Here is a 10,900-nt window from a genome sequence, read left to right on the forward strand (position 1 = left end):
TCAGAAAAAACGGAATTTATGCTTTAAGGCGCGTCTTGGGACGTTGAAGCGGCACAGTTGTTATGTGGAAGCTTTTTCTTATTGTGCGGGTTATGGTTAAAGGCCGGTAAAAAAAACTACTTTACGTAAATATTACTTTGCTGCAAATGTCTCAGTAAGCTGTTTCTCAAAGTGATCTAAAACTTTTCCATTGACACTTTGTTTCTCAAGTCAATAATGAAAAAAATGGCTGAGGCTTAGCTAAGGTTAAGCCTAGTCAGATGCGAAGCATATTGATGGCTAGGCTTGGTAATACATGACTTTCCTTGGTTGACGTTCATCCGGCTCTTCATCGGTCTCTGTGGCGCGCTGAAGCTTTCGCTTCTCTTTCAAATCAGCCCTGCTTCTAGGCAGCATCCCAACACCTGGCCGCCTCGTAAGTGCCCGGAGAGCGAGGCAAGCTCAGCTTTATACCGCTGCTGTAGCGTCACGTGGTCAGCTGCAGCGCCTCTGATGTGGAGCCTCCACCGCCGCGGCCGACCGCGCGAGCCGGCAGCCCATCTCTCCTCTGCTGTGATGTCATGTTGCCACGTGGTCAGCCGCCGCGCCTCTGATGTGGAGCCTCCACCGCCGCGGCCGACCGCGCGAGCCGGCAGCCCATCTCTCCTCTGCTGTGACGTGATGTTGTCACTTGGTGTCACGTGGTCACGCTCAAGGTCAATGGTAGCTCCACCGCCGCGCTCGACGAGCTGTAGTGTAGCTCTAGTAATATGCTTCGCATAAAAGTTAGGTAATTGAGCGTGACTAATTAGTTAACCTTGAAGAACGAAAAAAATACTGTAGACTAGGTCACGCGACTCTTAACAACCCTCATTTGGTTTCAGACTGCTAGGACACCCCGTGTTTTTTGAAAGCTTGGTTACATTTAGCTGGGACACCTGGTATATATACACGCGCGCACACACACACAAACCAATCATTTTTTTTTAAATAGGCTTTTTCAGATACGAAGAATGAGGCGTGATGAACATTGAATAAGAGATGATTTAATGGCCGCTGGCCTAGCACGAGCGCTCCGTCCCAAGCCACTGCCAGCTTTGTCTTCGTAACATTACCCGGGGCCACCGAGCGATCGTAAACTGAAGAAGACATGGACGAAGGGATGAGTGATTCAGTGATGGCATCCAGGGCAGAAAAGTGCCAAGGTGGTGAAGTGCTGGCCGCCACGGTAACTGAGAGGATCGAGTTATGAGTCCCGGTCCACGAAGCATCCGGGCCGTAGGGTGCCAGGAGCTGACGGCCGAGATCCTTGATCGCACCGGACAGCAGGGGCAGGTGGGCGGTGTCTTCGTGTCATCGCTGCAACGTCGTGAGTGAATCTTGTCCTGTGCACCGGGCGGGGGACGGGGCTGGGGTGAGAGGCAAGGTCGGTTCAGGTCGGGCTGGCTGGGGCACGGCCGGACGGCGCGGACCAGGTACTCTCGGCCGACGTCCACGGCAGGCGCAGGACGCCAAAGCTCCGGGTGTCCTGTACCCCGCACCTCCACGAAATGTTACGTTGCGGCCAGCCGAAGAATGAGGCGTGATGAACGATGGATAAGAGATGATTTAATGGCCGCTGGTCTAGCGCGAGCGCTCCGTCCCGCGCCGCTGCCAGCTTCGTCTTCTTCATAACAATATCATGTTATATGTCATCTGCTGGATTCCTTGTCGTGAGCTAGCCTACAACTTGACTAAGAGACGTACGCTGTGTGGAACAAGAAATCATATGAGAGTGGCTGGAACGCTGTACGACAAAAAATTGCGTCACAATTTTGGTACCAATGTCACTTGAATTGCACCACATGGACCTCCGCCAATTACGCGGTACGAGCAAATTGCGCGTCGGAGGCGATGGGGCGGAGAGCAGAAGGTGACCAGTCCAGGCATCTCTTGAGCATGCCGTCGTCGCACTCACATCTTCGGTGGCTAGGTGACGGCTCTAGCGACGCCATCTTTTTCGTACCATCTCTGGGCCCCACGACGGTCACCTACGGAATTTCGTCTAATGGGGCTACTAAGGCTTTCGGCTTAAATATTCTTGCGCACGACACCAAAGCCTCGACCGGCACTGCAAACAAGAAGCATCGTTCCCGATGTCTCAGACCACTCTGCTAACACAGAAAATATATTTTTATTGTGAATCGTCATCCTCCTGATCCATTATACCTTTCACCCCGCCGCGGTTGCTCAGTGGTTACGGCGCTTAGCTGCTGTCCAAAAAGACGCAGGTTCGATCCCGGCCGCGGCGGCCGAATTTCGATGAAGGCGAAATTCTAGAGGCCCGTGTGCTGTGCGATGTCAGTGCACGTTAAAGAACCCCAGGTGGTCGAATTTCTATAGCCCTTTACTACGGCGTCCCTCATAGCCTGAGTTCCTTCGGGACGTTAAACTCCAATAAACTAAACCATTATACGAATTCGCTCTGGACTTCAAAATGACTGCTGCCAATAGCGCCGGCGTCGTGTCAGTCCAATGAGACCGAACGACGCAGCAGACTGAAATTCTTGCATTGTGGCGAGCGGCTGACGCAGCCGCACACAAACGAGACAAGACGACCCGTCATCTCTATCCTCCTCCAAAAATGCTAGGGGGTACAACGCGGCTATCCGTGACTTCAATGTAACACCTAGATGCTGTTGTTTGGAGAGCCTTATTTTGTGACTGAGTGACATTTGATGCTAAGTTCTTCACTTGCAAGTCCCTCTTCTCAGCTAACGAGTTTCTTAACGCCTTTAGGCACAAATGTTACACCTTCATTTTTGGAGGAAGTTGCTCGAACATGCTCACGAAAATGCGATAAACTTGTTCCGAACCTGAAAATGTGCAGCATATTATAGGAAATTGCCGTTAAATATGTATTGCTATAATCGAACACTGCGCGTCTCGGCTATAACTCCGTGACTGCACAACGTGCTTGTATCCCTATTCGACCATCATCATGTGCTGTAACTGATAAAAGACGTCACTATATCGACCACTGGAATAAATCACGGTAAATCAGCGAGTTTTTGAATACCGGCCAGGAATAAAGATGTCTCACATCTGCCACTGAAATAAATCACGAAAAATCAGCGAGGTTTCAACAACAGGCCAGAAATAAAGATGTCACTACATCCTGCAGTGGAATAAAATCAATCAGTTTTCGACAACCGGCCAGGAAAAAAATTGAATAAAAGTTAAACTGGGTTTAAGCTGCAAACCAAAAGCGATAAGACTAAAATCAAATACTTCTGACAAATAAATATAGCATCGGTGCCATCGTCGTTTGCATTGAAATCATAAAATGAAACAAGTAAGCATGATTCGAAAATGTGAGATACTGGGAGTGTAAGAATATGAGAATCGCATGAGGACGGGCATGCCCTGAGAGGTAGCTTTTTTGTTGTTCATATCGTCTGCAAAAATAATTAAATATTTAAAAAGCAAAAATTCCTGCCCTAGCATCTGGCCCTTCACCCTCCTGGACATCAGTAGCGCACTGAGCAACAAGATTAAAGAAGCACATGCATGAAAACAACACTGCCAAGGCGAATGCTTTTCGAAAGGAATTCGAAAGGATTAGTGAGAAAATTGTACTCTATTTCAATTTCGCCATTTGTATCTAATAAAGAAGCCCCTCCTCGTTACCTTCCAGGCAGTGTCGGTAACTTCATCTGTGCTACGCCCTCCGCCAGAAGCGAGGAACACTGCGAACAAAGGGAGTACAGGTAAAACTTTAAGAATAACCATTGATGTAAGCACGGAAAGCGTCCAAGTTTCTCTAAAGTCTCTGCACTCTGAATCCAGTATATAGACTGCCTCAGCAAACTTTAAACCTCATTGAACAATGGAATAATCTCTCAAGAGAGGGCACTCGTTTGTCTGACACTTCAAACAACTTAAGTATTCTTGACATTCAAATGAATTTATATGAAATATTCAGAGGAACAGCAAACTTCCCGCCGGATATAGGTGTTGCTTTCTGTCAATGACCGGAAAAATATCGTAGTAGCTTGGCCTGTCCCCGGTGTGTATAAACCGGTATGATGGAATTCAAAATCTGGCTGTCCTGAGATTTCGGTGCATTAAAAAGTAAGGAAGCTTTCCAAGTATATACTATTCTGACGACGCGCGCTAAGGTGTTCTTTACTGGCCATTGCTCCGCTCACTTGAATAGAAAGGCTTCATTGAATTCACTCGCATAATCCACCTCACTTCCGGAAGGGCAGCTTCGAAGTGCGTCAAGTAGCGCCCCGTAATTTTAGACTAAGCAAATTACATGAGTTCTTATCTATTCCCAAGGAATTTGCCTCGCTGTGTTCTTCGGCGTACATATTTAGGAAGATGTCTAAGTAGCACAAAGTAGTGTGAAGAAATGTTCACCCAATGATTGAAAAACATTCTTTATTATATCGAAGCTCTCCCAATCGGCCATGCAGTAGCCTTTGTGGAAAATAGTTCCTCATTGTACTATGAGGCCGAAATGAAATGAATTGAACGAAATGAGGCCGATATTGTCGCGGTGGTTGCAACGCCCGCTCCAGCCAGTCTGCAAGCGTGACTGTGGAACTTGCACCGTCGCGCTTGCAGACTGGCTTGCGCACGCGCCGCAACCACCGTCGACATATCGGCTTGCCGGAGCAATGAGGTCAGAGCTGTTGAAACGCGGGCTAGTTGGTACATTGTAAACGAAAAAAAAAAACCAGTCACACAAGACTAGAGACAAGTCTCAGTTGTTAGTTCAGTCGTTGTGGTGTGTACACTCCTCTTGTCCCTCGTCTTGTGTGACTAGTTTTTTTTCCGTTTGCAATGAGGTCGTCGCGCCCTATTGTGACAGGCTGTTATTTTATATTGTCGATAGAGCGACAGATACAATTTCTAAAATGGTAGATTTTTTTTGTAGTTTTGACGGCGGCACGAAATGTGAAATATTTGACCTAGGGTCTTTTTAAACAGTGAAAAATTTGGGAGCGAGTGACAGAGATTTTTATTTTGCTGAAAATGTTCGCTTTCACTAACATATTCCCTCGAATCGTTGTAGTGTTTGTTTGTTCTTTCTTCAAAGCTGCCGGCTCGCCGCTTTTTTTTGTGATCAAAGGTGAGCCCAGATTTATCTCAATTGATCGCATCCTAGCAGCTTTCCACGCTTTATCCCAAAAGTTCACTATCAGCCTTGAAATGAGTTTGGCCGAGAGCGGCGGGCATTCTTTTCGACGACCGCTGAGTCCGCTTGTTGCTTCGCCGCCGACGAGTGGTTGAGTTCTTTGCGGGCACGAATGATATTGTCTGGGTTTCGTAACCAGTCCGACGACGGGGACTAAGTGAAAAGCTCTTGCTCCGCTATTTCGGTCACTACCGAATCGTGCGATGCCTTGGAGCCCGGAATTATGAAGTCGTCCCTCACGAAACTTCAAAGTCTCGACGCCACCAGCGCCCCGAGGTGGTCCACGTTGGTCGCCTGAAGCCTACTACGCAAGGGCACACTAACCCTTCCCGAGACCCTCTGCGTTCGTTCCAGCATCGGGTCGATGCTTCCAGAGGAGGGGGGCAAATGACCCCAGCACTCGTGCACACGACAGCGCCAATCAAGAAGAGGAAGTAGTGTGTGCTGCGGAAGTGTTCTGGAAGCGCACGTCCTGGGCTACGCCGCTGTTGACCTTCGGCTGCCTAATATCAACGTGACAATATTCGTTGCGCCGCTCAGCCTTGTCGTAGTATTATCGGACAGCGATAACATGGCGGACACACAAACCCAAAGTGCGGCATCGGAGAACCGTTGCACTATGAGATGTCCCCATATCTTCTGGGACAGATAAATTGCGACTCATGTGTCCGCACACGATCCGGAAGCGCAAGCCGTGAGTGACCCAGTACGGCATCAAACAGGCGCATCGATGTTGCATCACGTAGCCAAATGTTTCCTTTTTTAAACCTTAAAAATCCCGATCTTGAGCGTTCTATTTCTCCCGGTCGCAGCGTAGCCTGCACTTTTCCTTGTTTTATTAGATGCGCCTTTTCTCATTTTCACTTCCTGTTTTCCTTTTCGGAAATATAATTGCAGGAATTATTCCAAATATCACATTTACGCACTCCAAAGCCTATTTCAAGGACGGGTGACCTGAGAGAGAAGTTAGCCGCGAACACCGTGTCTTGCTGATTAAAAAACTAAAGCTGTTAAAATGTTCTTTCGAACTTCAATGATTCATAACGAAGTTTAGTAAGAAGCACAGAAAACAAGCACATGAATCACTAGAATAAACGAGCATTTGGTACTTGACTTTTAGAAGACAAAGCAAATTCCGATAAACACGACAGCCGTACTTTATTCAAAATGAGCCGATTCGTCCGTCATAATGGCCTGCGCCGTAACTTCGACAAGTCAAAGAAAATCTAAAGTTGAGAACCAAAAATCTCATAGCCACATCCACTACTAGATTTATGATATAGAAGCAGCCAAGGCTGTCCTTCCATCGTGCTATCACTGCCCGATAATACAACAACAAGGCTTAGCGGCGCAAAGAATATGACGTTGGCTTTGTTGCACCTGACCGGCTCAGCTCACAGAAGTGTCGTTTGCTACATGCCACGGAAAGGCCAGCTGGCTAAATCAGATGGCGAGTCAAAAGTCTTGCAACAGCGCAAAGTAATCTTCTGACACCCTACAAGCCAAACACTTTCGTAAGCGTACGCGTGGTAAACCGCCTTCCCGTGAAGGACGGCGTGGTTGTCGTCGCACAAGAATGAATGTTTCGTAAAAGCTTTCGCGTCCACTAGCAAGAACTCCAGTCCATAACATGGAAGTCAGGCGAGTTAAAATACCAAGATGCCGCAATATGGCTACGTCTGTGCTTGGAGCGAGATTCCTCGTAAAGAAGGCAAAGACGAAGGAATCGATTTACAGCGATGCATTCTATGTTGCGCCAAGTAGGGGCCCGGGATTTGAAACTAGAGAGTGCAATTGGTAGGAGACTGAGTGTGAGGTTGACCTCGTTTGCCACGTCCTCGTAAGCTTGGCCAGTATGGAGTGTTTTTTGCAGGCTAAAACTCCACGCAAGTGGAAGGGTGCAATGAAGAAATGAACGGCGGCGGAACAAGGACACTAACAAGAGAGGGGACACCATATGCGCATAAATGTGCGCCTGCGGTGTCCCCTGTGGTGTGCAATGTGGTGTGCAATGTGGTGTGCATGTGGTGTGGAAGTGCGCATGTGGTGTCCCCTCTCTTGTTAGTGTCCCTGTTACGCCTCCGTTCATTTCATCATGCACCAACTCGCCCTTCAGGCTATTCTTCGGAAGAGTGCAAATGTGAAAATGGGAATCGCACTCGTGGTTGGGGAAGCTTGGTGTCAAGTCCGCGTGAGTATCACACGCTGCGCGTTTTTACACGCTAAAAGCGCTCCACGCGCTCCAGGCTCTAGGTCACGGATACTTGCCTACATGAGTACCTCGCCAAGAAAATTATGCGAAAGTTCTATGTGGCCAAGAACTCATATGGGTAAGAAGCTCGGAGACTATCGCAGAGGCTCGAAACTGCACTAACGAAAACATTGCGAGCTGTGGGAAGGAATCGCCAAGAGAGCAGCGTGGAATAGGAGATATGTAAGAAATGGGGAGATAAAATTATGCGAGGTTTAATCAGAAAGCTATCGGTATGGGTGAGGCATCAAAAAGTAGAAAGTATAACTGATGCTCCGTTATGGGCACAAAAGTAATTGGACAACAAAAAGAAACGGCAGAAGAGGGCGTGACAGCTAGAGGGGAACAGAGGATGGCTTGGAGAAAGCAAGGATGTAATCAGGTATAAATCAGAGGTCCATGGCAGTTCCCTCAGTCCTGCTGTGAATGCGGTTCGCCTGATAATGTTTATATTAATGGTTACGGTGATGAGTGGCCTTGAAATTGCGAAAGGTGCAAAATTTTTTCACCTGATGACAGCAAAAAAACGGCTCCGCCACTAGCATATGGAGCATGATTCCCATGCATTGGGTTCAGTGCCTCTGGAACTAGCTAGAGGCAGTTATGCGTAAGGGGGCTTCTAAGGTCTCTGCATGAACGGTGCCCGCACCGCTGTGGTGAGACATGAACAACTTGCAAGGTTTGAATGTGGACTGAAGGACACACGGTGCGCGCACACAAAATAACGAAACTCTTTATTTGGTCTGACCTGCGCCCGCAAAGAACTGAATCACTCGTCTGCGGCGTAGCAACAAGCTTGCTCGGCGGTCGTCGACCAGGATGTCCGCCGCTCTGGGCCGTGCTCGTTTTAAGCTGATAGCTAACTTTCGTGATAACGCGTTGAAAGTTACTAGAACATTCTGGAACAAAGTACAATCGGCTCCGCCTGGATGCGATCAATCGAGGTAAATGTGGGTGTGTCTTGCATCACAAAAATGTGATAAAGGTGCGCGCCTTCAGGTTTAGAGAATGAACCAACAAATACCACACAGATTCGCGGCAATATGATAATGAAGGCGAATATTCTTGAGGAAGACTGAAACCTCTGTAGCTCGCTTCAAAATTTTTCATTCTTTCGGATGCCCGTAGGTCAAATATTTGACATTTCTCTACCGCAGTCAAAGCTACTAAAGGAATCTGACATTTTCGAAAGTGCTTCTCTAGCTGTTTCGAAAATATAAAAACTGAGCGTCGGCTTGGGCGTGTTGCTTATAATCAACCCTTAGATTTATTTATCACCGCAAATGCCAGGACAACAGCATATGAATTTATTTCACGCTGAAATAAACTAGAGAATTGAAAATTAAGAAGTGTTGGCGTAGCAATGGCAATATTTATGGGCCGAAAAAGGATGCTACAAAAAAAAATGTCATGGCCCTAGAGATCTCAAAGCAGTGCAAGCGCACTGCGGCAAAACATCCCAGCTGCAAGTGCAGTGGTTTGTCATCGCTCTCCTGAAGCCTCCGAGCACTGACCCCGTCTGCATTTATTTGACGGTAGGTGCTTTTTTGCCCGCGACGTGAGTGACCTTGGTATGGTAAAAATTGAAATAATTCGGCAACGTATGGACTTAACAAAGTTGAAAATTTTGAAAATTGCTTCGAAATGTGTAAATTGACATTTTGACGTTAAAACGGGATTTACAGTGCAGTACATAAAGACATTTCTTGTTAACATAAGAACGCTATTGACCTGCGGACGTTTGGTAACAAATGGCAAGAATATGCATTTGCTAAAATTCGGAGAGAAAGCTAGCTGTCTCACCATGTAGCCGTCGCTTGAATCTTCGCAGCATTCCTGATAACGAGAAAAAGTTGCGCCTAATTATTCCGCTTTAAAACTCGGCAGAAAATGACCTTCAATTTAGTAAATGATTACGCTCAAAAATACATCCTTGTTTTTCGAGAAAGGCGAAGCTTTCTCGTGAACACGAATCAGTAGAACCAATACAGGCGACAAAAGGACTGCACTTTTTTTAGCACGGTGGAAAGAACTTCTAAATACTTATCACATACAGAACCGCCTAGAACGAGTGCCTAGAGCTCATATATGCCTGAGTAACACTGATTTGGCTAGAAGAACGCCGCACTTTTCGGCTCCGACCTTTTACGCACATGCGCAAGCTCTGAGAAAATATGAATGTTTTATCTTATGACAAGTAAATAAAAGCCTGTCTAGTAATTGGATAATGCGCTCGTAAGGTCTATTTGCGTGGACGGATGAAAACTCTACACAGAATGCGGTAGAAATCGACAGTAAAGACGGGGGGAAGAAACTACTAATACTGTAGTCACGGGCACTGAAAATTCGAAAAGGCTGTCGTACAATATAGTGCAGTTACCTCAGGTTCTTACTCATATCTCTCCTCGTGATAAATCCGGACCAATCACTCAATGTAAAGAAAGGAGAGGTTTTATTGCACACTTTTTATACTTGCTGTATCGCCTTCGTCAGGGTGTGGCCTCTCTGCTTGACACGTGGTACCATTCTCCAGTGTATCTTGATCATCGGTGGCCATCTTGTTCTATCATAGGAAACTAGGGACGCGGTGCGTCGAGCTGAGTGCCGATGCAGAGCGCTGGTGCATCATAGGTTGCCGACGTGGCCGACGTGGCCGTCCGGCTCCCAGCTCAACAGCGAGCCTCGGAATTGGTATGGAAGCATCACTGGTCGAGTACTGCTAGTAGCTCGTAGCTACCTTGTTCTTCCTGCTTGTTCGCTCCTAGCTCGGCCTCTCGGTTTATTAAAGGTCTCCATGAACGCCCTTCCTTTTTGCATATTCAGCGGCTGCTTGCCGCTGGCCAACACAAATCTGCGCCCACACATGCACAATGACGACCACACATGCTGCGCGGGTCCACTCGGGACGGATAAGCAAAGAAACACCGTTAGATTTAATTGAAACATAACTGATCTATTCAAGAATTACATATTACGCAATACACGATGCGGAGGCTGGGTTCCTCAAGCTTACATGCAGCTGCGTTGGCGCCGGATTCTTCGCCAGGAAGAACCGAGGGCTGAGGAGATCGCCTTTTTCGTTCGCTTAGGCTCGGCTTCGCCCCTTTGGCTTGGGAGCTTCATTCGCTGGAGGACCGACTGCCCAGCGGAGTCGTCTCGAGGTGCTCGTCTCTCTGCTCTCCCGCTTTTCTTGTTTCCTTGTACATTCAAGTGATCGCTCTTTCCATGCTGGAGTGCGTCCGTACCCCCCTCTCAGCGCGGGCGCCTGCGGAATTCCCTGTCTACCAAGACCTCCGGCCGGCTTGGATCTTTACCCTCCTCCAGCAGCCCCTGCAACTCTTACGGGATGTGCAGCTGGTGTTGCGTTTCAGCAGCCTAATTGAGCTGGCTTCTCCAATGCAGCGCAGGCGCTCATGTCCACCGCGTCGCCGAACGCGGGTCGCTTAGTCTGACAGGTTCGAGGTCATTTACACTATAACAAGGCG

The sequence above is a fragment of the Amblyomma mixtum genome, chromosome 5 (genome assembly GCF_055824585.1).
Source record: "Amblyomma mixtum isolate Tamu chromosome 5, ASM5582458v1, whole genome shotgun sequence".
NCBI classification, from domain to species: domain Eukaryota; kingdom Metazoa; phylum Arthropoda; class Arachnida; order Ixodida; family Ixodidae; genus Amblyomma; species Amblyomma mixtum.